This window comes from Rattus norvegicus, chromosome 3, assembly GCF_036323735.1.
Source record: "Rattus norvegicus strain BN/NHsdMcwi chromosome 3, GRCr8, whole genome shotgun sequence".
Lineage (NCBI taxonomy): Eukaryota > Metazoa > Chordata > Mammalia > Rodentia > Muridae > Rattus > Rattus norvegicus.
Window position 1 is genome coordinate 178942343 of NC_086021.1, and position 25344 is coordinate 178967686.

At 47.8% G+C, this 25344-nt stretch overlaps 1 protein-coding gene and 1 long non-coding RNA gene across 12 annotated transcripts in view; one reads left to right on the forward strand and one right to left on the reverse strand.

The window, feature by feature from the left end:
• Positions 1 to 8651, reverse strand: part of LOC120101800 (uncharacterized) — a 34525-nt gene extending 25874 nt beyond the window's left edge. For 6 of the 7 annotated variants that reach the window (XR_010065491.1, XR_010065494.1, XR_010065487.1 and 3 more), the window contains exon 1: positions 1 to 8651. This exon is cut by the window's left edge. This is a non-coding gene — a long non-coding RNA (uncharacterized LOC120101800). The other variant, XR_010065489.1, reaches the window with a different exon arrangement.
• Tshz2 (teashirt zinc finger homeobox 2) overlaps positions 1 to 25344 on the forward strand; it is a 446931-nt gene that overhangs the window by 118122 nt on the left and 303465 nt on the right. Inside the window, exon 1 of one of the 5 annotated variants that reach the window (XM_063282976.1) lies at positions 10886 to 16599. The gene's annotated coding sequence lies outside the window, so the exon portion shown is untranslated. 5 annotated transcript variants of the gene reach the window in all.

Below are 25344 nucleotides of genomic sequence, written 5' to 3' on the forward strand. Positions count from 1 at the left end.
TGACAAAATCCCCACAGGGCAACATGAGCACCCAAAGACTTAGTCAGGCCCTGCAGTCAGGCCCTGCAGTCAGGCCCTGCGAAGAGGGGCAAGGCATGGGCTACAGAGTTGCTTCCTGCTAACGCGAGGTCTTCTCGTAGGGTTTCTGTGAAGGTCTCAACTCCCAGTGAAGCCCTGAAATCCCTGAACCCATGTTATTCCCCCAGTGCCTGTAGGGGCCCTCTGCAGCTCTCTTATATTAGATACACTCCCAGGTCCCAACTTAGGCCTGACCACCTCCTCCAAGAAACATCCCATTGTCTCTCCCATTGAAAACATAATTGTCTCGATTTCATGGTTGAATTTTGTCCCAATTTTCTCTACTTATCGCTGCTTTGCTTTGTTTCGTTTTCTATCCCTGTCCCTGCTAGTCCATAGACACCATAATGGAAGGGATCTGCCTCCAAGAACCCACAGTTTGTCTAGTAGCTAAGCTTGTAGTCAGTGCCTGGTTCTGGACTCAGGCCACTGTGAAGTGTGGCTGGTTTGGGGGGAATGCTGTAAGCCCACTCAACGGCTAACTTCCAGACTTATGGAGATGTGTTTACTTGCCTGAGACCCCATAGAAAGTAGATGGTTCTACTTGGCGTGCAGGGATGGAGTCTTGATCCCGGTCCTTGCCCAGCTGGCTAACCTATTAGCAATCTCTTGGCTTTCATGTGTAAAGACCTAGAGGCCTTCTCCTCCCCATTTGCTGACGCATTGCCAGGTGGTCCCAACCCACCTGTCATTTTGCCAAAGCCTAAAATCCCCTACTGGTCTCAGTTTTCTCTCCCTGGAAACATTCAGAGCTCATGTTGCATTAAATGGTTAAAGGGGGGGAAATGCATGTCATTAAACTCGTCAGTGACAGAGTCAAGTTCGTATTAGGAAATTCTAGCACGGGGATAATGCTTTCTGGCAAGATCTCATCTGAGCAGGAAGCCTGGCCAGAGGAAGGTATGCAAGCCGAGAGTGAGGGGCATCTGTTTGCCTTCAGCGTCTCTGACAGCCAGGATGGCTTGTTTGTGTCAGCCTTTCCTAGGATGGTAAATGTGATCTCACAGAAAGGTCAAAGTGCACCAGACCTTTTTCGCCTGCTCTGGGGGTCCGCCCCAGGCCCCCTTCTCTCCTGCCCTCTGGTCCCTTCTAAATTAAATTGCATTCCACTGCCTGTTATTGGATAATGTCTGGACAAAATACTTTTGCGCAAACTCCTCACTTAAGGCGAAGGACTGGAACGGAGTGCTGCTGGCTATGGGCCATGGACTAATTGCTTTGTGCCCATTCCCCCTCACCAGAGGCACACACAGCACTGACGAATCCATGGCTGTTTCCCAAATCCTTTCAGGTCTCTGAAACAATCAGGGGAATATCCCTCGGGGCGAGGGGAGCACCTGGATGGGGTGGACAGGGTAGCCTATTCTCCACGGGCATTGGCACCTTCGACTTTGGCTGTTTTACCTCTCCTGTTATTTTGATCCTAGAGATCTGGGTTTTTAATTTCCTGTAATCCAGAAAGGAATGTGTTCCCTTCCTTAAGGACATCTGTGGGATCTGCCTTTCTTGTTCCGGAAGAATCCTAACAGAGATGTTTTCGTCAATGACTGGATATTTCATTAGAAATCCAAAGATTCCCGTTAACTCGGATTATTTTCGTGGCCCTGATCAACTTTCGGCTTAATAATTCATGATGTTTAATAACCTGTTCAGATCGTGGCCAAAATTATTGATTTAATAATATTTGGTTATTAAGAATGGAGAATGGGGAGGGGTTTCTTATCATCACATCAATTTCTGTCTTATTGCCTTGCAGTTTTTGAGCAGAGCCAATAATCATGACGACCTTTAATATCTTGTCATTTTTCTTGGTAAAAGCTGGGAACTAGTTCCGAGTTTTTAAATATGACTTGCCTTCGCTTTTATTTCCATGTTTTGAGCTATGGGCTCGTTATGCAGCCCAACTGACCTTGAACTTAAAATCTTCCTGCGCCCCCCCCCCGCCCCCAACGAGCTTTCTGAGTGACGGTTCCTCCCCCCCAGGAGCTTTCTGGGTGATGGCTCCTCCCCCCACGAGCTTGCTGGGTGATGGTTCCTCCCACGAGCTCACTGGGCGATAGGCCTCTGCAACACTTCTGCCTGTTAGTGCATTCTTGAGCTTCAGAGGTCAGGATGAAGACATCCAATTAATCTAACGAGTCATGATTGAAACACTTCCCGAGAGTTTGGAGACGCTGTGCGAGCTCAGCCGGCGCTCCCCCACCCCCGCCCCAATTCCCTGTCCCCGGGGGTCTGCAGTTCCTCCAGATTTCAGCGGGCTCTTTTCCTTCTCCTTTTAAAATCGTCCATAATCGAATCATATTGTGATCGCTTCCCCGGTTTCCCTTCTGGGAACACACTTCACAATCTGGAATTAGAATGGAGCTAGAAAAATCCAACTCGAACTTGTTTTGGCAATGTGGAGTTTCGGACCTCTCTCTCCTAAGATTTCCTGCAGAAGTCAGGGCTGTGAATGGGGCAGGCAGAGATCAGTGTTTCCTCTCACTTGTAAAGAAAATTAGATCAAAATCAAACGTGCGGGCTGGATGCGTGCTTATTGGTCACTTTATAATTCCAAAGTCCTCAGGTTTTATTTTTAACTTTAAAATCACCCATTTAGCGACTAACCATGGTGCTGTATCCATTTCAGTTCAACATTCCTAACACAGAGGCAGGGGGATCTCTGTGAGTTTCAGATCAGCCTGGTTTACATCATGGGTCCCACTCTATAGCCAGGGCTGCAGAGTGAGACCCTGTCTCAAAATCAATGAATTAAAATGACTTCTTTAGGAACTTTATTTGCAAGTTGCCCTCATTGTTTAGAATATCCTTATCCGGGCCTCTTTTTTCGATAACAGCTACACCTTCAGGCAATTCTCCAAGAAGAACCCTCTTTATCCCCAATTTTATTCAATACCTAATGGTGTTATATGGCACATGTCCAGAACATAACCTTTCAGGCAGCGAGAAATTTCCTCGTAGCACTGTGTCTCAATAGAAACTGACTTCCTGCATCAGAGATAAAGGACAATATGTGTACAGCCTGGGTTAGGGAGGTCGTTAGAATTCCCCTACCCAGGGCTCTGTGCGCCCATGCTGCGACTCTGCCTGGCTGGGAGTGCTTCCTCGAGTCTACTCAATGTCAAGGACAAGAGAAGAAATTCCTTGATAACGCACCGGCATGGAAAACTGCCTATGACTTAACCGAGCCCGCAGACAACTTATGTAAAACTCAGAGAGTTCCCAAAGCTTCCCAGATAGATAACACACTGGGTCCTTGCTGTGGCCTGGACATCCCCTTCATTAGCCAGCAGGAGAACGAGTCGTTATTGTAGAATAAAAATGGTGTCTCGGGGTCCCGTAGTGCGGCTCAGCAAGTCTAGGCTAGAGCATTGCTGTAGCCCGTGTGCTGTGTGTCTTGCCTTGATTTCTGCTGCCAGAAAGAAACCTTAGGTAGGAAGTGGTTTATGTCATCTTATAGGTGACAGTCGGCCTTTGGGAAGCCAAGGCAAGCCCACTTGCAATTCCTTCGCCTCCAACGGAGGAACTCATTCCACACCCAAAGAAGTATGGAAGGAGGCAGGGAGGAAGCCCCTTACTTTCCAGCTAGCTTTTTCAGGCAACCCAGGTCCTTCTGAATAGGGATAACAACACCCACAGTGGGCAGTGTCTTCCCACATCTATTAGTGGGTGGGCTCTCCTGCCTCAATTAGTAATCAAGAAAACCCCTGGACATACCCGTGGCAAATCAAGTCTGAGCAATCCCTCAATTGAGATACCCTTCTCAGACGATTCCAGGTTTAACTGTCAAGTTGACAGTTGAAAATAACTAGGTCAGTGGGTTATATCAGTGGGGGAGAGGGGGATTAGAATATATCTGAGTGCCTTGCCCATAGCAAACACGTACTTTGTTGCCCTTTCTTTATACACATAAACACTGCTGCTCTGGATGACAATACAAAAATTATCCATAAACCCCCGAGTTTCAGAAGGTCCTACTACCTCCATGTAGAAAGACAGACAGCCACAAGGCCTATTCAGGACCACTACCTCTCAAGGACATTGAAATATGTACTTCTTGTATCAAAAGAGCTGACAGACTTCTAATAACTTCACTGACTACAAGAGAGGTCGTGACTTACACCTGCTTCAGCCAGCACGCAAAGATTGAAGGAAGCAGTGTTGTGGGTCTCTGCCTCTCTGTAAGTGATCCGCCCACGGCTTTCAGAATCTAAGGAAGTTAAAGACGGCTCCTCCATGGCATCAGATTGTGCCAGGAGTCCAGTACCTAACTGATAGCTTTCACTGAGGAAAGACGACGTCACACAGAAGCCAAGGGGAAATGGACAATGAATGTGTTCTGCTCAATTTGGAGGAAAAGTGGAGCACTCCAGCCTGGAGTGTTCGAAACAGAGGTGAAAGTATAGATGACCAGAGTGGCCGCCATGCGTGCTAATTTAGTTACAAGTCATCTCGCTTGTTCTTCTGGCTTCTGACAACTGGAGGCTCACGCACAGACTAGCCCGACCCCCGGAACCTTCAAGTGCCGGTTTGCTGTCAGTGCTTCGAGGCTGGCCACTCTCAGCCTGGCTTTTCCGGGTTCAGGTTCTGATACCTCATGATAAAGCCAGCTACTGCCTCCCAGATTTTAATATTCATTGAGGTGCTGACACAAATTGGACAAGAGCTTATTACCAGCATCTGTGAACTTGCGCCAGTAGAGAGAAATGGATTTCACCTGAGAATGTTCTTAAAGTTATGTCAGAACCCAATTGATCTGATGGACTTTTAATGACTTCACTGATAAGAGACCTAGTGACTTAGACCTGCTCCAGCTGGTCTGAAAGGCTGATGGCAATTTGCATGGTCTGATGAGATCCCAAATGGGGGAGATGGACCTTCAAGTTCAAAGTGATGGCACCCAACCGACATGATGTGAAACTCCGTAGGGCCAGGTAGAGAAACCACCAGGCACGCATGCTCCGGGTGTCTCAAGACATCTACATGCATACGCCGGAGTTACAAAGCACTGGGAGAGCTGGGAAACTGAAGGCTGAAGGGTTGGACACAGACACTCACATACTCAGAGACACCAGACCAGGAAAAAAGAGAGAGAAAAGCAAGAAACAAAGAGACGAGTTAGGCTGCTAAGAGCCCTGCTAGCCATCATCACAAAGCATCCCTCCCTTGCATTTTAAGCAAACTGGAGGTTTTAGCAGGACATTATCACCTGCGGAGCCCAGTAATGGGTAATTGGGTAGGGAAAAGGGGCCATGCATCTCTGATTAATATTTACCAAAGTCTGTGTGTGTTTTGCCTCAAACGTTAATGACCTGGCAGATCAAGTTGAACAGAAAGGATAGTGTGGCTTGAAAATGGGGTATTGTACTCCTCAGACACTGCCTCCCCTCTGCTTGGCTTACGATGAATGCCCTTCTTTAATAGCAAACTGTGTTCGTAAAGAACTTATTACGGAGACTCCAAGGAGCCAAGAGTGAAAGGGTGCCTGACTGGCACCGATCAATCAGCCCCCTTTTAAACATGAACCGATCCTTCCTTCTCAAAGTCACAGTTCACCCAAAGGTCTCCAACATAAATACTCGAGCCATCGGGGCCGTCACAGCGCCTGGTCCTGCTCGCAGTTCCATGTACGTTTGGGGAGAGAAGACAGCCCCCACCATTCCTGGCAGAGGTTAATTATTGGCACCTGCAAAATAACGCCAGCCAAATAGCGAAGAGTAGAGTCGTGTTTGGTTAAAGATCTGCAACCTCGGACACAGAATTCAGGTGGGAGCAGCCCTGGGAGGAGCTGGCCTGTGAGTCTGACCCAGAGCATCGAGGAGCCACAGATGGCCCAATTCTTGGGCCTGGTTCCACTCTGAGGCCACACGGTACTTGGGATGACATTGCTTTCCTGGCTCAAAAGCGCCTATTGTGTGGTTGGTTTGGTTCTTTGAGACAGGGTTTCATGTAACCCAGAGTGGCCTCGAACTGGGTATGTTGCGAAGGATGACCTGGAACCCCAGATAAGACGCTCCTGCTTCGTCTCCCATCAGCTGGGACTGCGGGTGTTTGTCACCGCACACACCGTTAAAGACCTGGAAAGCAAGGTTTCTTCCCTGTCTACCTGACACTGGGCTGAGCTACCCTCTGCTATGCTGAGACTCCTCAACACAGAGATCAGAGCCTCAAAAACACAGGCGAGTGAGTGAGCCTTCTTCCCAGTTCCTCAGTCATCCAAACTCCCTCTCCCTGCATGCTCTGCTCCACTGTAAATTCTCCTGAACTTTATATGTACATATACATACATATACACACATACATACATACATCATACATATCATACAACACACGCATACATACATATACACACATACATACATCATACATATCATACATATACACACATACATACATATATACACACACATACATACATATATACATCATACATGCATACATCATACACACATACATACACACATACACACATGCATATTATCTACCCACTTGTTGAGAACTTGAACTCGCAAACTTTACAGGCTCAGTTCCTTCTCTTTTTCCTGATAGCCGTGTGATCTTAAGAGAGGAACTCTTGACTTCCCCAAACCTTTTACCAGTCACGTAAGGTCATAGGAGAAAAAAAACTACCTGTCATATAACACATGCATGACCTCCATGTGTGTTGTTCTTTTAGCACTTGAATGGAAAGTTTCCACTTCCTCCTCCTCTACAGACATGGTTTGTGTGTCTCTCTCGGGCCCTTTCTAGGATTACAGACTCTATTTTGTCAAACAAAAGTTAGGGTATGTCATGTGACCAGCCCTAGACAACAGGCTAAAGTACCGACAACTGGGGTCACTTAACATAATGAGAGCCCTCGTGTGTGTGTGTGTGTGTGTGTGTGTGTGTGTGTGTGTGTGTGTGTGTGTTGTTTGTACATGACCACATCTCCCTGAGGGATTATGGAACTGAATCCTTCCTTCTGAGTAGAAGGGTATCCTAGCATGTGTGTCAGGCACCCTTAGACACTGTTGGTCGGTATTCTTCTAACTCTGAGAGGACACACTCTCGAAACCTGCCGTTCTCTCCTGACTCTAGAGTTCTTCAGCTAAGAGAATGTGGCTAGAGTGATTCCTGGCCCTTCTCCTCCAGGCTCAATAATTCAAAAGAAGATTCCTCTTCATCAGGGTGGGGACAGCATTTTCTCTGTAAATGACAAGTTGCTTAAGTGTAGACTTCTGAGCTGAATGTAGTGCCTGATGCCCGTACACACGTACCTGCGTACATACATACAAGCATGCTCACATACATGAAGTGTGGGTTTCTACACTTTTTTACTTAGAGATCTAGCATCGGGGGCCCGAGAATCTGAATTTTAACTGCATGCCGACTCAAGTTCCCAGGCACTTATTTTGAGAACTGAAGTTTAAAATAAAGCGAGATGAAGCCGAGAGGCGTTTTCGTGTGACGCCCCGCCCCTGAGCATCTGAGCCTGCAAGTTCTCCGTTTTTATGAGGGGAGCAGGCCAGAGTTATTTTCCTCCGCACTCTCTGTCATGTTCCAGGTAGTGGAGTGATGTAAACGGCGAGATTTCCATTCTCGAGTGCAAAGGTTGTATCTGTGCTCCGCGTTCCCCCGCTCTTAAAATCGAGGCACCAGTGGGGAGAAGGCAGGACGAAACTTTTACAGCCCCAGCTGGAAGGGGCATGTGCCGTGCGGAATACAAAGGGAGGCGCAGTCAACAGCAAGCTCTGAGAATCATTTCTGGGTATCAAGGAGTGGAGAGCGCTTTTAGATTATGCTGTTCTGGAAGCTTCTATCACCAGGTGCACCAAAGAAGTTTCCATATGGCTTCAATATCCTGGGGGCGGAGTCCCGGTGCATAGTTGAGCTTAACCCAAAGCTATGAAATAATCCATTCTTGGACTATTTCTAGATGATGAATTTCTCCTACCATATCCAAGACCTAGTTAATGATTAATTTGAGTTTTCCCACGAATCTGCATCCTCAGGAGTAATGGGGCCCATGTCTGGGTGATTTATTTAGAAACAAAAGCTAAGAGCCTATTCAATCCCCTCCTTCTATTTCTCCTCTGTTCGCCAGCAACCTCAGCCGTTTCCTCCTTCCTCTTCCTCCGGTTCTCACAAAAGCTGTCTTCTGTCATCTGAAAGATTGGATTCTTTCTAGTATCTCCTCCTAACGGGACACTCTCAAAGTGAAGCCCTGCGGCTGGGCTCAGTGGGCAAAGCAAGCGCTTGCCCGGAAGATGGGAGGACCTGAGTTCAGATCTCCAGGGTCACAGACTCATAAAGGTGGAAGGAGAGAACGTATGCAGTCCATCTGTCTGTCTGTCTTTCTCTGATTTGGGCCTCTTTACGAAGCCACTCTCTGCTCTATCTCTTCTCCTTCATGGCCCGTCTCCTTGGGAAGCCTTTTCACTCCCTGTCTGCACACACACACACTCGGTAGACCTTTAACCCTGAAGACATCATCACGCGAACGCACCCCACTGAGTAGACTGCGGTGCCTGCGGTGCGCAGCCTCTGAGTGCCGTGCGCAGTCTCCGTGTGCCGTGTGCAGCCTCTCGTGCCGTGTGCAGTCTCTGTGTGCCGTGCGCAGTCTCCGTGTGCCGTGTGCAGCCTCTCGTGCCGTGTGCAGTCTCTCGTGCCATGCGCAGTCTCTGTGTCCACGTTTACAGAGGGTGTTACCAGCATTTCCTCTGCTTTATCTATCATCCCCTGTGTTGATGCGGAAGTCAGTGTCATTACTTCCTTGGCTGCTATGAGAACAGAAGCACACAGTCAGTCGACTTTGTGGGATTTGGAGAGATGTTCCATCCCCTTCTCTGGCACAATGCTTTCCCTCTGTCTGTACCCTGATGGCCCTATAAATGTCACACCTCCTCAAGACGTTGGCTTTCTTAGGTTCTCATGTCGCCACCTCTCTAAGCTCAGAGGTCTCAACATGCAGCCTGCAAGTAAGGCCTAGCAACAAAGATGTAGTCAGAGCCTCAAACTGTCAAACCCCATTAGCACACTGGGGAGGTGGCTCAGTGAGCACAAACAACACTTGGTGGAAAGTGTGAGGAACCGAGTTCAGATCCTCGAAACCCACAAGAAAGCCAGACGCATTAGCACAAGTCTGTAATCCTAATGGGCAGTAGAGATGGGAGAAATCCAGGAAGTGTGGGTCAGCTAGGCTGCTACAGGATGAGGCCTGCCTCCCACAAGGTAGAAGGCAAGAACTGACTCCATGTGTGTCATCTGACCGTCACACGTGGACAGGGACACACACACACACACACACACACACACACACACACACACACGGTTTGTTTGTTTTTTTAAATTTGCTTAAAACTTTAATTTTTTAACTAAGATTTCCAATGTTTAATCTTTGTTTGTTTGTTTGTTTGTTTGTTTGAATTCCGAGCATCTTGCCATGCTACACTCTTCTTCCCACGTGACCATGGCGAGTTGGAGCTGAAAGAGGTGTAACTCTCTGCTCTAGCCATCCTTACTGCATCTGGTATTGTCTGGCCCCTGTGGACATCTGAGATTGTCTGTCACTCCAGGGAGCTCTCCTTGGCTTAATTACGAGTCTACAAAACAAGAAAAGCCCATTGGCTGTGCCCCATCCCCACCTGGCCTGCATGTAGCCTGTACACCTACAGTCGACTCCCAGATGCGTTCCCCCGAGTCCAGCTCTAACTGGGTGTTACTGGTTAATCTCCATTACTGAAGCCTGGCTCGTCTTTCTCCAGTGTAGCATGACCTTCAGAATTTACTATTCTGTGTTTGTACAGAGAATCCTTTTCTTATACACTGTGTGTGTGTGTGTGTGTGTGTGTGTGTGTGTGTGTGTGTACATAGCCCATGCATGTGTGGGGGCAGGAGATTGACCCTGGAGAGATCTCTGTAGCTCTCTGGCTTATGTTTCAAGACGGGTCTCTCTCTGAACGTGACGTTCGCTAATTGGCTAATAGTTCACCAATAGGAGCGCCCACCCCCAAGTCTACGTGAATGGCCACAATCGGCTTTGCAGAAAAGCAGCGGATGCAGAGATGGCTCGGTGGTTAAGCGCACTGGGTGCTCTTCCAGAGGACCTGGGTTTGATCACATCATTTATAGCTCCAGCTCTAGGGGATCTAGTGCCCTCTTCTGGACTCTGCAGGCACTGCACACACATGACGCACATACGTATGTGCAAACAAAACATCTTTTTTAAGCATGTACTTGAGATTCAAACCTGTGTCCTCAGGCTTGCTCAGCAAGGACTTTAACCCCGGATTGGGGATTCAAAGGGAAAAGATGGTTTGCACCAACACCAGCTGAGAATCAGTGTTCCGTGATAAAGATCAGTCACATAGTAGGGACACACAAGCCCCAGCTCTAGCCTAGAAGTTATTGTTGGGTGATGGCTGCCAAGGGAGGGAGGTCACTTTTACAGGGTTGCATCCCTGGTAGGGTGCTTAGGGTCCAGAGGATGCTCACACCTGTGTGCATGTGGCAGCAGTACCTAAACCTAGTACACTAGATGATGATGATGATGGTGGTGGTGGTGGTGGTGGTGGTGGTGGTGGTGGTGGTGGTGATGATGATGGTGATGATAATGATGACGGTGGTTGTGGTGGTGGTGACAATGACCACAATGACATGAAGCTGGGAAGAAGATGTGAGGGGCCCCTCCAGGAGGATTTGGAGAGGATGCATGGTATAAGAATGTATTATATGAATCTATTAAATCATCCAAGAGTAAATTTGAAATATCAGATGTAAGCATGAAGATTTTTAAAGTTTTTAAAGAATCAATAAGATGGTCTTTTTTTTTTTTTTTTTTTTTTATTCTTTTTTTCGGAGCTGGGGATCGAACCCAGGGCCTTGCGCTTCCTAGGCAAGCACTCTACCACTGAGCTAAATCCCCAACCCCAAGATGGTCTTAAAAGGAGACATCGAAAGCAAGCAAGGCAGGTGTACGCCTCAAGTTAGGACGTGGCTGACCAGTGTATCTGGCTGGCCCCGGGGGAGGGGGAAGGGAGCCACAGTAAATCCTAGGGCCTTGTCAAAGAGGAAGCTTAGAGGCAGCCGAGCATGGAAGTAAAATAAAGTCAAAGGCGTGCAAAGCCTAAACTAAAGATAAAGAAAGAGCTCGCGGGTCCACGGTGCCTCTGACGTGGCCCAGGGCGCAGGATGGTGGGGATTTGACGCTTACTCGCATTGGGGGTACGCTGAGCCAGGTAGCCGAATAAATACGAATGCCCTGCACTGTTGAGGAGAAGGGGTGCACAGCAAACACATGGTGGATTTGAGTTGCAGTTCCCAAAGCCAAACTGCAGAGGACACAAAGGAAGATGTGGAGAACAGAAGACCAAATTGAGTGTAAGGAAGACAGGGCGGGGTTGGGGGGGAGGGCGAGAGGGCGCGCCATGATGAGGGAGTGTGGCAGAGACAGAAGTGTGAGGCCATCACAGGAAGTTAGCAAATCAAGGTAGAACTGAGAGTTGACCAGCAGGGTCACGTGAGTGAGGATGTATCTGGCACAAAGTCTCTATGTGTGACTGTTGCTTTTAGCCAGGAGAGGGCAGGCATTCAGTGCATAGTTATATGATAGGCGCCTATCGTATCTCCATACACGTGCTGGGAGAAAGGGTGAGTGGGGAGACTGCATCCATCAGTATGAGCTACATTTTGCTGCCACAACAAATAATTCCTGGATCTCCGAGGTTTAAGGTGACAGGAGTTGGTATAATAAGAAGCTTTATCCTTCTAAGCTGGTTGCTCTCTGAAACACGAGGATCACTGTGGGGTGGGGTGAGTGGAGAGGCGGTGCTGATGCTAAGTTCCTGTTCTCCAATTGGTCCTTGAGCTGTCAATAAAGAAGCCATGGGCCAATTGCTGGGCGGAAGGGACAGGCGGGACTTCCGGGTCCCTGGAGGAAGTGGGAAAACTCAAGGACAGGACTGTTCACGGTTCTTCTGATAGACATTGATCAGCCATGTGAGATTTCATAGAGAGTGGCCACACAAGCCACTCTTACAGGCAGGGGTGTCTAGCAGGGACTAGGCGGACCTGAGCAACTAAAGTTGAGGGCAGGCGGAGCGGCGCTGAGCTAAGAGTATCGAGGGCATGCTTTTCCAGGCGGGAGATAGTAACGCCCAGCAATTGTGTCAAAGGCAAGTTGAAATTGAATAACTGTGTGTGTGTGTGTGTGTGTGTGTGTGTGTGTGTGTGTGTGTGTGCGTGTGTGTGTGTTTTATCTGTGAATTCAAGAGAAGCTGGTGGGGGCTGATAGTGCCGCCCCTTCCCAGAGCTTAGGTGGGATAGCAAGGCTGTGCATAACACAGGGGTTGGGGGCGTGGAGCAAGGGGGAGGAGACAGGTACTGCCCCCTAAATCTTCTTCTTAAAGGTCAAGGTACAAGTGAGTGGTCACCTATAACTTCCAGGGGACACTGAGGTGAAATTCCAGCAGGCCTGTAAAAGGAGGTGGAATCTGTGTGTATAGACCGCCCCTGTGTCATGCCCTATGTCCCATTGAACATCACATAACAAAACAGAGTCCCACATGAGATTAATTTCTTCAACCTATTGACCTAGTGTCCACCCTGATGCATTCATCTCAATTTCTTAATTGTGACTGGGAGGCAGGTTGCTGTCTAATTCACTGGTCCTATCGTCTCTGTCCTTCCTTCTAGTTACCCTGAAGCATTTTTTTTAAATTTAATTTATGTTTATTTATTGTAAGTGATAAGTGAGGTGTGTGTGTGTGTGTGTGTGACATGGGTACACATGTGCCAGGAGTGTGCACGGAAGCCAGAGGACACCTTTCACGAGTCTCCTCTTGCCTTCTCCCAGCTTTTGTTGTTTCTGCTGTTGTGTCTGCTGGCCGGCTGACATCTAAGTCTCCTGCACCCACCTCCCATCTTGCCTGACTACAGATCAGAGTCACTGCAACTGGCCTTTACGATGGGTTTCGGGACTTCAGCTTGGCTCCTCAGGCTTGTGTGGTGAACACATCTTGCCAGTTAACCTACCTCAGTGGTCCTGATCCGATGCATACTGCACTTACTGTGTGTGGTGGTGGTGTATATAGAGAGCAGTGTGTGTTGAGGTCAAAAGAACTGTGTGCTATGTGTCTGCTGCACCTTCTGTGGGCTCCAAGACTCTAACATATGTCATTAGGCTTGTGACCCAGTGATCCATCCTGCCAGACCCCACCCTTAAATCTGTATCCAGATTCAGGGAGATCCTAGTAAGAAATTCATAGCATGAACATAAACTTTACTGACACGGTGGGCATGAGTTTGAACACAATCTGATGTTTCTGTTCAGGAGAAGGCCTGGGAATGAGGGGGCCACAAAAGGGAGCCACAAAAGTGGTCCACGGAAGTGGGCCACGAAAGGGAGCCACGGGGCAACCGTACAAGCTCGGCTCTGTGCAAGCTCCAGATGTCCACAGAGCCCAAGCCTGTCAGCAGCCTGCAAGGGGACTGAAATGATAAGTCCTCCATGCCTCTGAGTCCGGTGTCAGGAAAGCGGAAAGAGGTGGTCTTCATATTCTCTCTGGTGTCGTATCTTCTGTCTGTAGACAGTATAGCTTACAACAGATTAACCAGCTTGACATCTACAGAGAAAGCCAGGAGAGTGATGTTTGCTGACATTATCAGGAATTCCTGGAGGGCAATTCTCTTACTTTCCCCAGTTTGGCTTTCCAGGATTTGTTCGTTTGTCACCGCTGTAGAGTTGACCCTCCTTATTCTGTTTCTGCCTATCTCCCCGAAATAGTTTTACGTATCTAACCATATTAATCCACTTATTTACTGTCTGTTTATCTCTGCTCGGTGTGTTGAATGTTTATTTATAAGCCACTCATGTATCTAAAATTTACCCGATGGTTGCTTGTCTATTCCGTTTGCTGGCATGTGGCCGATGGGGCTCCGCATATATTTGCTACATTCAGATAATAGGAGTCTCTTGGTAAACATAACGGGTTTAAAAGCTCTAAAGAGAGGCCCAGAATATCTACAAGGTAAATAAAGTATTCTTCTGCACCCAGAATGTGCCCTGATAGTGCCCAGAAACAAACAAACAAACAAAACCACCAACCTGTGCCCTAGAACTGACTTTGAGTGTCTGTTTGAACAATGGCAAAACACAGCCTCCTCAGACATCGGCTAATCCTCTCTCTACCTTGTGCTTTTGATACCCCAGGCTTCTCCTCTTGTCACAAATTAGTATTGGGCTTTGTAAGAGCGCCCGCCTATGGTGGCTGAACCCCATGCAAAGATCTGACTGTGAATGGACTCTCCAGTCTCACTCCACACTGGCACTTTGACGGGCAGCTCAGTGCAGGGTTCACAGCCAAAAGTCAATGCTCACATCTCTCAGTGTGGTGGCTACCCAAGCCCAGCTCAGCCCCGGTTTCCACTTTCCTAGCCCGAGCAGTGTAGCGAGTACACATTGACCTACCGTGTGGTCCACGGACAGAGATACTCAATGAGGATCAGACCCCAGTGAGGGCTCAGAAGCCTAACTGGGAAACCACACACCAGTCATGTACCTGACCTCCAGCCTTGCCACAGGGGGACTTTCGGACACATTGGATTTGTCCTCTAACATCTGGGATCCCACGAGGAGCACAGATGCCATGTGGGTAACCCCCCATGAGTGTGTCACAAGGGAAAAATGAGAGGAGCCTTGCTGACTGTGCCAGGAATGGTCAATGGTCAGTAATCAACAGTGAGTGTTGCTTCCACTGCTGTTGTTCCACTCACTCCTTTTGACTATCTCTGTCCGAAAGTTGGAAAATGTAGGTGCACGGGCTGGGGGATGGCTCAGTCAGTCAACTCTTCGCCATGTTAAGTCTTAGTTTGACCCTTCCAGAATGTGTATTAAAAATCCAGGCGGCATGGTGCAAGCACACTTAAAAGCCCAAGATCACGGAGGTGAAGTCAGGCAGGTCTCTAGCTCACTGGCCAGCCAGCTTAAATTATTCGGGAAGCTCGAGGCCAGTGAAAGAGCCTGGCTCAAAAAATAAAATGGATGCCAGCCAAGGAAGGACACCTGAGGCTCACCTCTGATCTCAGCATGTGTATACACACACAAGCACACAGCACAGGCGTGGGCATGCACAGGTGCACGGGTACCCATGAGCATACACACGCACACACAGGTAAGAGAAGGACACCGTGGTGAGACTGTAGCAGAGTATGGGCTGACTTCGACTCTAGGTCTCCCCCAAATGGCCGCCTGTGCACAGAAGACGCAACACGTGAGGCTGACGCACAAATCTCATCCCCACAAAATCCCCCTGAGAGAAGGGATAGAGAAAGACATGATTATTGGGGCCTTCTGCTTGGATAATGCCATGCCTGGGGTGTATGCGTGTTTGCCTCCAGCAAATTCTGAGATCGGCACGGCAAATGTGCTAAGCAGGAGCTTACGGATGTTTGTAGAGCATCCCCTGCAACGCTGGCACGGAGCGTGAAGACCTGGGCTGGGTTTTAGTCTAAGCCATCTTCCCTGCGTGAGGTTGTCTGTGCTTTGGACACCGTGGTCGAGGCCCCAGATCTCAGATTCAGTTTTCTCAGAGTCTCTCAAAGGGATCCTTTCACGTCAACAGCACAGCAGCCTAGAAATACCTGTGAGTACCCTGGCCTAGGAAAGACCAAGGTGCTTTTTGCAAGTCGCACTTCTTTCTCAGAGTTCAGGAAGATGAGGGACCACTTCCTGGTTTACAAACATGGAAAAAGCAAGAGGACAGGAAGTGGGATGGGAAGACAGGAAATTACCCTAAATCTCTTACTTGAAGGTGCTGATCCCATCATGTTAGTGAGCTGCACACACACACACACACACACACACACACACACACACACACACACACACACACCTCAAACAGCTCTGGGGTATTAGGAAAGAAGGTGACAGCCCAAGGTGCCTGTCCTCTAGTGAGGGGACTTGGCAGCCAGGTGAGTTTGAGGAAGACCAGCTACTGACAAACAACATCACAGCAAGAACTTTAGGCTGAGCAGGAGGAGCCTAGGTACAGTGAGGCAGCCACATCGCAAATACCGGAAACAATGGTTCCCACAGAAGTCGGAGCCATGAGTGCAGTGGGCCCACAGCGCACTCACTGGCGCCGCCTTACACTCAGTAGGACAAACTGACACAGATGACAGAGCAGACACATCCCACCGCAGCCCTCCGTCGCTCTCTCGTTTAATCCTCTGGTTCTGCAATGGGCCCAATTAACATTTCTGCAAAACCTGAAGAATGTCTCGTAAGATTTCCCTTCGTTCGCCAGTCTCCTCATCACCAAAGGGTAGAAGTGGCAGCCAGGTGAGGAGCCTGAGAGGGGTCCATCTTCATGAAGTCATGTGACAGTTAGGCTACACAGGAGTGACAGACTTATCTTCCCCTTGATCACGCAGAAGATCTGCGGAATTGTGCAGCAACGGATTGTGCTGTTGATCTCAACGGCTTGATTGACGGGCTCAGAAAACTTACTGGTGCGTTTCTCGGGGAGAATCAATATCCAGGTAGGCAAGCCTTTGAGGACCTACTCTATGCTGGGGAGCCCTTACCTACAAAGCTGCATGCTGAAGAGTCTGGGGGGCTCTGGAAGAAAGATATTTAGAAGGGTTTTCTAAGAAATGGATACAGTTAAACCAGGGAGGTGAAATGGGAGAGTTGAACTGAGAAGATGGGGGAAATGAGGAAGAGGGAGGACCATCCCAGTCCCCGTCAAGTCTATTAGAAGCAGAGCCTGAGGTGGGTGTCTGGGAACAGGCATCTGATTGAGGGGGGAGCCTCAGGAGTGAAGGCCACTCACTGGTCAAGAGTAGGAGGTACAGACTCTGCTAAGTCCCTGTTCGTATCTGAAGCACGGGCAAGAGGCTCTGAGACATGCATCATGGTGCCTGTGGCCTGCTGTTTGTGCTCCAAGACAGGCTTTTGCCTGCCCATGTCAACCAACCACGAATTTCAAGGAGATGCCCTAGCATTTCCCCACAGATACTTGTGCCAAGCTGTAAGGACAATCTCTGGAACAAACTCAGAGGGGAAGACATCCAGCAAGCAGGAGTAGGACAGCACCCTAGAGGAATGCGTGGCAGGACCCATGGAGCATCCAAAGGGGAAACACACATCTGGTTTAATCACTAACTCTGTATTTGATCTCTGCTGGGTACCTGCTGTGTCCCAGTGGTCAGAGTTATGGGGCCATGTTCCAACATGTGGCAGGTTCCAACTATGGTGTGCCACACCTTTCAAATATCCCCAGAAGCCTGCAGCTGTGGTTTTTAAAAGAGAATGGAACTGTTTTCAGGGGCTGGGAGTAAAGCTCAGTGGTAAGAGACTCACTTAGTATATGTCATGTTCCTGGGGACCGACAGTGACAAGACGAGCCTGTTAGCTTTGTGTTGGAGAGATGTTTGCAATACTGGCTTGAGTAAGGCTTATTTCTACGACTACTGTGACGTGTCTTTTAGAATTCAACTGCACCTGAAAGTCGTTCTGTGGGTTTGGTTGGACTTATCAGTCTGGGGTTTCCTTCTGCATTTGTCATGGGTGTCTACTGAGTATCTATTGCCTGGTGACAAAGATGGGGCTAAATAGATCCAAATCTAGCACCGGGGTCTTCTAATAGTTTGAGAACGTCTACATTTTATTCCGTGTTTGATAAAACGCCCATAGCTATACAGTCCTGCTTACATCTTCCTCTGATATCCTGTGCTAGTTTGATTTCTGTTAGTATTTACTTCATCTTATACTTCTGGGTCACAATAGCTCATTGAGGGAAGTCAGAACAGGAACTCAAGCATGAACTTGAAGCAGAAACCATGGAGGAATGCTACTTATTGGCTCACTTGCTAAGACTAGCTAACATTCAGTTAGATTTCATATACAGCCCACCTGCCTAGGGAATAGTGCTACCCACAGTGGACTGGGCATCCTACATTGACCATCACATACATAATCACAGGCCACTTTCATCTTGGCAATACATCAACTGAAATTCCCTTCTCAGGTGACTCTAGGCTTTGACAAGTTGGCAATTAAAGCTCTCTAGGACATGCCCAAAGTCTCACAAAAGACAATTACTCTGTCCCACATCCTCTGGATAACTGATGCTGGACAGACATATTGCCTCCTTTTGGCCCCTGATATAACTCTCATCATCTTTCTTTCTCCATGTGGGAAGATCAAGAGTATAAATCCATAGACCACATCATGAAAAGGGAAAGAAATCCAAATGGTTTGAACTGAGTCTCTCGTCAAGTAATCCCCCCACCCCCCGTCCCAGATGTCATTCCACATAGATTTCACAGCACAGCAGTGGGCAGAAGTATGATAATCATTCAAAACATAATTGAAAGATTTCAAAAGTTGAGCTGGAAGCATTTTTGTCAGGGTTTATTGCGACTGTTTTGTGTCTTGGGAGAAAAAAAAGTTTATGAAAGTTCTGTGACAAGAAAGATAAATTATGGAACCATAAGAACCGGGAAATAAATGGATCCTAGAGTCTGACAAACGGGGCAATGATGAGAACATATAATTTTAGAACACAAAAAAAGGTAACTAAATTTGAAAGATTGCATTAGTGTATCATTTTCTGTATATGAGCCATTAGAGGGAAAAAGTAGAAATTACACCCTGTAACAAAGTAAAAATGTTTTCAGTGTTTAAAGGTAATTTTGTAATACTGCTACTATTACTTAAACTCTTACCTCTTATGAAAACCCAAAGACGGGACCCCTGGTGATATTACCTGTGTCTTAGGCAAAGAGCAACGATTTGAATTCCATTCAAATACATTTGTATTTTGCCGAGTGCTATCAAGCCCCAAGTTGCATAATTTGCCACATAAGTGAAATAGATACTTTTCTTCTACACATTTATCACTCTCCTGTGGGCTTCATTACTGACAATCAAATCATAGGAGATGTGCGAAATTACCAGGGATGGTCCTATTTTCTCATGATGTTCGATACAAATAGTTCTTCGAAAATGGCTTTTCGCTGTTTTTTTTTTTTATTTGCCACCACACATTTTTTGCTACCCTTTTCAGAATCTAAAGTTCCAGAGATAGAATGTTTGATTACCTACCCCCACCCCCACCTCTACCCCTTAACAAATAAGTGGGACTACTCGGAAAACAAATATTTCTATTTGGGGAAAAATTAAAAAATGCTTCTGGCAGATGAAGTTGACGTTGTTTACAAGTAATTCTTTAGTCGTGGCTCCCTAACTCCTCCCCCCCTCTCTTTGTGTGTGTGTGTGTCTGTGTGTCTGTGTTTCTGTCTCTTGTGTGTGTGTGTCTGTGGGTATGTGGGTCTGTGTATGTGTGTGAGCATGTATGTCTCTGTGTGTTATTCATAGGTGGTGGTGGGTGAATGGGTAGGTGCTATCTCAGGTTGTCATGTCTGTGCATGCATGTTTGTCTGTCTGTCTGTGTGTATGTGCAAGGGTACACCCATGTGTATAGGAGTTCATGCCTGCATGTGGAAGTCATCAGTGGACATCAGTTGCCTTTTTCATCTCGCCCTAGTTTTGAAGTCATGGTCTGGAGTGCATCTCACTGGCTTGGCTTTCTGACTAGTAAGCTCCGGGAATCCTCCTGCCTCCTACTCTCCAGCTTTAAGATTACAGTTGCCCACTGCCTCCATAGCTGGCCTTTAAATATAAGGGGCTGAGGAACCAGCTTCCGGCTTGTACAGCAACCAGCTTTCTGCCTGAGCCATCTTCACTGTCCATTGCTAAGCCACCAGGGGGCTGGGGTTTAAGGTCATACAGCAGACGCCCAGCACTGAATTGAGAGAACAAAGCAGAGGGCACTGTCTTTGTAACACTCCTGCCTTTACACAGCATTGGTGTCAAGGGATTTTTGGAACTAACATCTTCAGAAACAGGGACAGTGACTACCAGGTGCTGCAACCTTTTTATTGGCCAGGCTACAGTGAGCAGTGGGGTCTGCGTTAAACCGAACCACCATTGCTCATAGAGGAAGCAGCTGCCCCCAGCCCTGTGCAGTAGAACCAGTTGGGAACTTGGCCTTTTAGTCCCCTCCGAGAGAAACCAGAAGTGTGCATCCCTTTTAGTCTGGGATAGATATCTTCTGGTTTTAAAGAGTTGACAATAAATTTTATTCACACAAGTCCCAAACAAATATATAAACAAAGTATATCTCCCAAGAAGACACAGGAGGATGGCCAGGGAATAACTTCTAGGCAAGCGTCTTCTCTGAGTGTCTGGAGGCCACCATTCTTTCATTTCCTGGGCTTCTAACTGATCACTATATTCAGCGAGATGAGCAGAACACTAAACTCCTAATTTATGATGGAGTCTTCTTCCCCAGAAGTTGAGCCACTGGCCCTCAGAGGATGCCCATGGTGGGGGGCATTTCTCTGGCATAGCACGTAGCCCAGGAGTCTAAGGCAGGTCAGCCTCTGGAGCCACTGGGCCAGGCTATGAGCAGGCATGATCTGACGCTGCCACAGCTCAGCCCTAAGATGTTAGCCGCTATTTGCCAAGCAAATTTCCCCATCTCCCGTCCCATCTCTTCCCACAGGTAAAGATCTCCTTTGTACCCAGTGGGGGGAGGAAGGATGGGAGGCTCCCACTCAAAACTCCGCTGTGGCCAAGTCACTGTTTCTCAACCTACTCCCAACCTTCTAGAGACAAAAGCCAGGGCAATGGAGGCTATTTCTGACTTTTAGTCACAAGCTAATGACCACAGCTGGTGACTATAGGAAAGGCTTAGCAACAAAGGGCAGATTATGTTCACAGGAAGACTCTCCCACCACTTCTGTGTATTTCATACCAGATCTGTGTCTTATTAGATGCCAGATGGGTTTTTTTAAAGAAATTTCTTTTCTGTGTGTGTGTGTGTGTGTGTGTGTGTGTGTGTGTGTGGTATGTGTGTGGTGTGTCTGTCTCTGTGTGTGTGTGTATGTCTCTGTCTCTCTCTTTCTCTGTGTCTCTCTGTGTATGTGTGTGTCTCTCTTTTTCTCTCTCTCTCTCTGTGTATGTGTGTCTGTCTCTGTCTCTGTTTGTCTCTGTCTCTCTTTCTCTGTGTCTCTCTGTATATGTGTGTGTCTGTCTCTCTTTCTGTGTGTGTGTGTGTGTGTGTGTGTGTGTGTATGTATGTATGTGTAGGTCTGTCTCTGTCTCTCTCTGTCTCTGTGTGTGTCTGTCTCTCTGTCTCTGTCACTCTCTGTCCCGTGTGTGTGTGTGTGTCTGTGTGTGTAGAGGGTCATATCTTTATACTCAGAGGCCTGAGGGTGGGAAGAGCTGAAGCTATCCACATGATCTTATGTCCTCTGTTGGGCAGATCTTCCTACCTTCCTTATTGCAAGAAGCCCGAAGTAATTTCTTTGAAGGAAATGTCATCTGTATCAGTTATCTATTGCCAGTGAAATGCTGTGTAACAAACATCCCCAAGTCTCAGTAATGCAAAGCAAAAAGTACTTCTTCAGCTCAGTATTTTTTTGCAAGTCCAGCTGGGCTGGGCTGGAGTGGGCTAGCCTGGGCTGCATCAAACACAAATGATTTTGTTCAGAAATCTGTGGTGAGCTTCCAGGTCTGCTATAAGACTCTGCTGATGTGGGTAGGAGCCCCCGGCATGTTTGTAAAGTGCAGAGCTGTAATTCGGACGAGGTTGGTCTCATGAAGGACAGAGCCAGGCAGCCCTCATCTCGAGGTCACCTAGCCCAGGCCTTTTTACCATGTAGCAATGGCAGCAAGTCAGACTTCTGTCTGTATCCCAAGTACTGACATTCTAACAGACAGAATGTCACATCAAGCAGGTGAGGGAGAAAACGCAATGGAGTCAAGCAGTGACGGGGACAGATGAGGAGGGTGGAAATTAGGAGGCCCATAATGCCTGTGGCCACTCTGAGGACTCGGAGCTCAGGGGAAGGAAGCATTTCAAATGGGGCCAAAGACAGCAAGAGAAGAGGCTGGGCCCCCCACCCATGCTTGCCCTTGGAGATCTGTGACACCAAAGCTGCCTCTGGAAGCACAAACGCCCACCACTTTCAAAGCTGCGAAAAAGACTCTGTGTTGAGGTAACATCTTCCAGGCCAAACGGAGTAACTGCCTGTTTAATACGGCTGTTAGAGGAGGCCAACTTCAAGCCCGAACTTAATCGTTTCTGTTAAGCACATACAGTCGTCTCTGTGCTCTCTTTGCCCATGTTGCCAGGCTTGGGGAAGATGACTCCTTAGCGTCTACCCACGCGTCCCTGGGAGGCAGCACACTGCAGGACGGGACTGTAGATACTACAGCCTTACTCTGTGTGACCAACCCCTCTGAGTCTGCCGTGCTCTTTCAGTCAAGTGGAGGATAGATTATTGATGAAGATATGATGTATAGTCCACATGTGGGGAGATTTAGTAGTGCCTGACTTGTGGCAAAAGCGCCTTAGGCATGCTCGTTGGCTTCATTCATCTCAGTATGTAGCCCTGGCTAACCTGTAACTTTCTATGTAGACCAGGCTACCCTTGAACTTATGACGACCCTTCTGCTTGCTGAGTGCTATGAGTGTTTTGCTTGCACACATGACTGTGCCTGCTGCCTGCAGAGGTCAGAAGAGATCTACCGGAACTGGAGCTATGGCAGGTGTGACCCACTGCACATGTGCTGGGAATTCAGTCCCAGCCCTTTGCAGGAACTGCAATTGCTCTTAACCACTGAGCTCTCTCTCCAGCCTTGCCAATGGCTATAATCAGGGAAACACTAAGCTTCCCACGAAGGTCGGTGAGAGCCAGGCTCTAAGGTTCATGTTTGCTTTCTGAACGCGTTCCTTCAGAATGACCGAAATCATCAGACTCTTGAGGTCTGGGGGCCCCAGATAAAAGCCTTGTTCCTGCCATGACAGCGGGTTCACCTAAAACCATCTGAACATCCAGGCACCAGAGCTCTGCCTTGTGAAATCCCCCTCATGGCATAACACACACTCGTGGATCAGAAATGGCGCTGCGGCCTCCACAAAGAGACCGGTTGTGAGGCGCCCATCCATGGCATGGGAGAGAGATGTGTGAGAGCCTCTGATGTGATGCCCCACGTGGTAAAAGGTTGTGGTTGGGACTGTGCAGGGGAGAAGCGTTGAAAGCAGGGCGCTGCCGACCAAAAATGATAGCTGTTGTCACAGGACAGAGAAGCTCTGTATTTGTAGGTTAGTGTAGAAATATATTTGTTAGTGAGATGGGCTTACTTGGGAGTGTGTAAAGGTGAATTATCTGTCAGGTGACTGGAGGAGGTTTATGCAATATAGTGTTACTGAGCAGGGCTATTAACAGAGTGAATCGCTATTGTGACATGCCTTTAAATTGTTTTTAGTGTCCACAAAGGTGTCATTCTGCAGCAGCTGGTGGGGTTAGTCACAGGGTTGTATTTTTGGTGGACAGCAGTAGATCTCAAAATGAAATAGCATATATTATAAGACAGGCTTCAGGCTCCGGCCATATATTTATGACAGAAGTCTGGGGGCAGTCATTCGTACCTGCTTGGCAAGTACCCCAAGAATCTGCACACGCTCACTGATCCCTGCCAGGCAGAGGTAAGGCTGACACTCTGACACTCAGCAATCCTCCAGGAAGGAAAGTAAGACGCAAAGATATACTGAAACCTGGGGGTGTTTCAGAACATTCTGTCCTGTTTGTTAATCCATCCTTGGCCTGGAGCAGAGAGGTTGGTTCAATAGCTACGTGCTGAAGAAAAAAAAAATTAAAAAAAAAGAAAGTGAGAGAGGGGTGGAGACGGACAGAAGGAGGACGAATAACAAACTAAAGTCTTAAGTGGTCTAGGTGTGTGTGTCCGCGTGTGTGTGCATGTGTGTGTGTCTGTGTGTGTGCATGTGTGTCCGTGTGTGTGTCTGTGTGTGTCTGTATCTGTGTCTGTATATATGTGTGCTTCTGTGTGTTTCCATGTGTGCCTGTGTTGGTATAGATATCTGTGTTTCCATGTGTTCATGTGTATGTGCCTGTGTGCGTGCATATGTGTGCCTCTGTATGTGTTTCCATGTGTTCATTTCTGTGTGCGTGTGTGTCTTTGTGATCCTGTGGGTGTGTCTGTGTAGATCTGCTAATTTGTGTTCTTATTAGGGAGTCTATATTTACCAAGTACATAATGGTCTGTAAGCACTGCTCAGGCAGTAAGGAGGTACTGAAAATATATGTTCAAGGAGAATGAGAAGGAGCTCACATCGTCCCTCTGAGGTGACATGCACTCCGATAAGGGATGCAGAAGCCATAGACAGAATCAGATGGGCTCACTGCAAGACAGCACTAAATGTGACACGGTGTGGGGGAGGGAACCAGAAAGGAGGAACTGTTTAGGCCTGGTGGGAGCATCAGTGCTGAGGGTGTGCGAGACAAGCAACCAGACCGGGCACACACACACACACACACACACACACACACAGACACACACACACACAGACATACACAGACACACACACACATACATACACACACACATGCACAGACACACACATACATACACACACAGACACACACACACACATACATACACACACATGCACAGACACACACACATGCACAGACACACACACACACAGACACACAGACACACACATACATACACACACAGACACACACACATACATACACACACACAGACACACACACAGACACACACACACAGACACACACATACATACACACACACACACACACACACACGAGCGTGCTCTCAATCTGTGCCCAACCCTGTTCCCAACATCCTTCTCTTTGCGTGTTGGTCTTCAGTCTATAGCTTCTCCTGGGCATGTCAAGGGCCCCAAGCCAATGGTTTCAGAAAGGCTCAGTGCTATTTTAAATTCCCCTCTGAGAAAGGAAGCAGCCCAAGGTCACTGTAACACACTAATAACGGGGTTGGGAAGATGGCTCAGTGGATTAGTTAGAGCTCTGTAAGCACAAGGACCTGAGTTCGAATCTCCAACACCCATGTTAAAAGACAGACCGACAGGTGAGTCCCACGACCTCACTGACAGCCAGACTAACCAGAACAGCAAGCTGTCAGTTCAGTGAGACCCCATTTAGAAAGCAAGAAAGTGAAGGTCGTAGAAGACAACTGATGCCCCTCTCTGACCTCTTCATGTGTATGCACGGGCTCACATAACAGCACAAACGCGTATGTACCCAACACACATACACACACAAAAGCCAGCATGTGTAAAGTAGATGACTTTAATGTAGTCCAAAGAATAAAGATTAAACGTCAAAGCGTTTGGGCTTTTGAGTCATTAATAGTCATGTTTC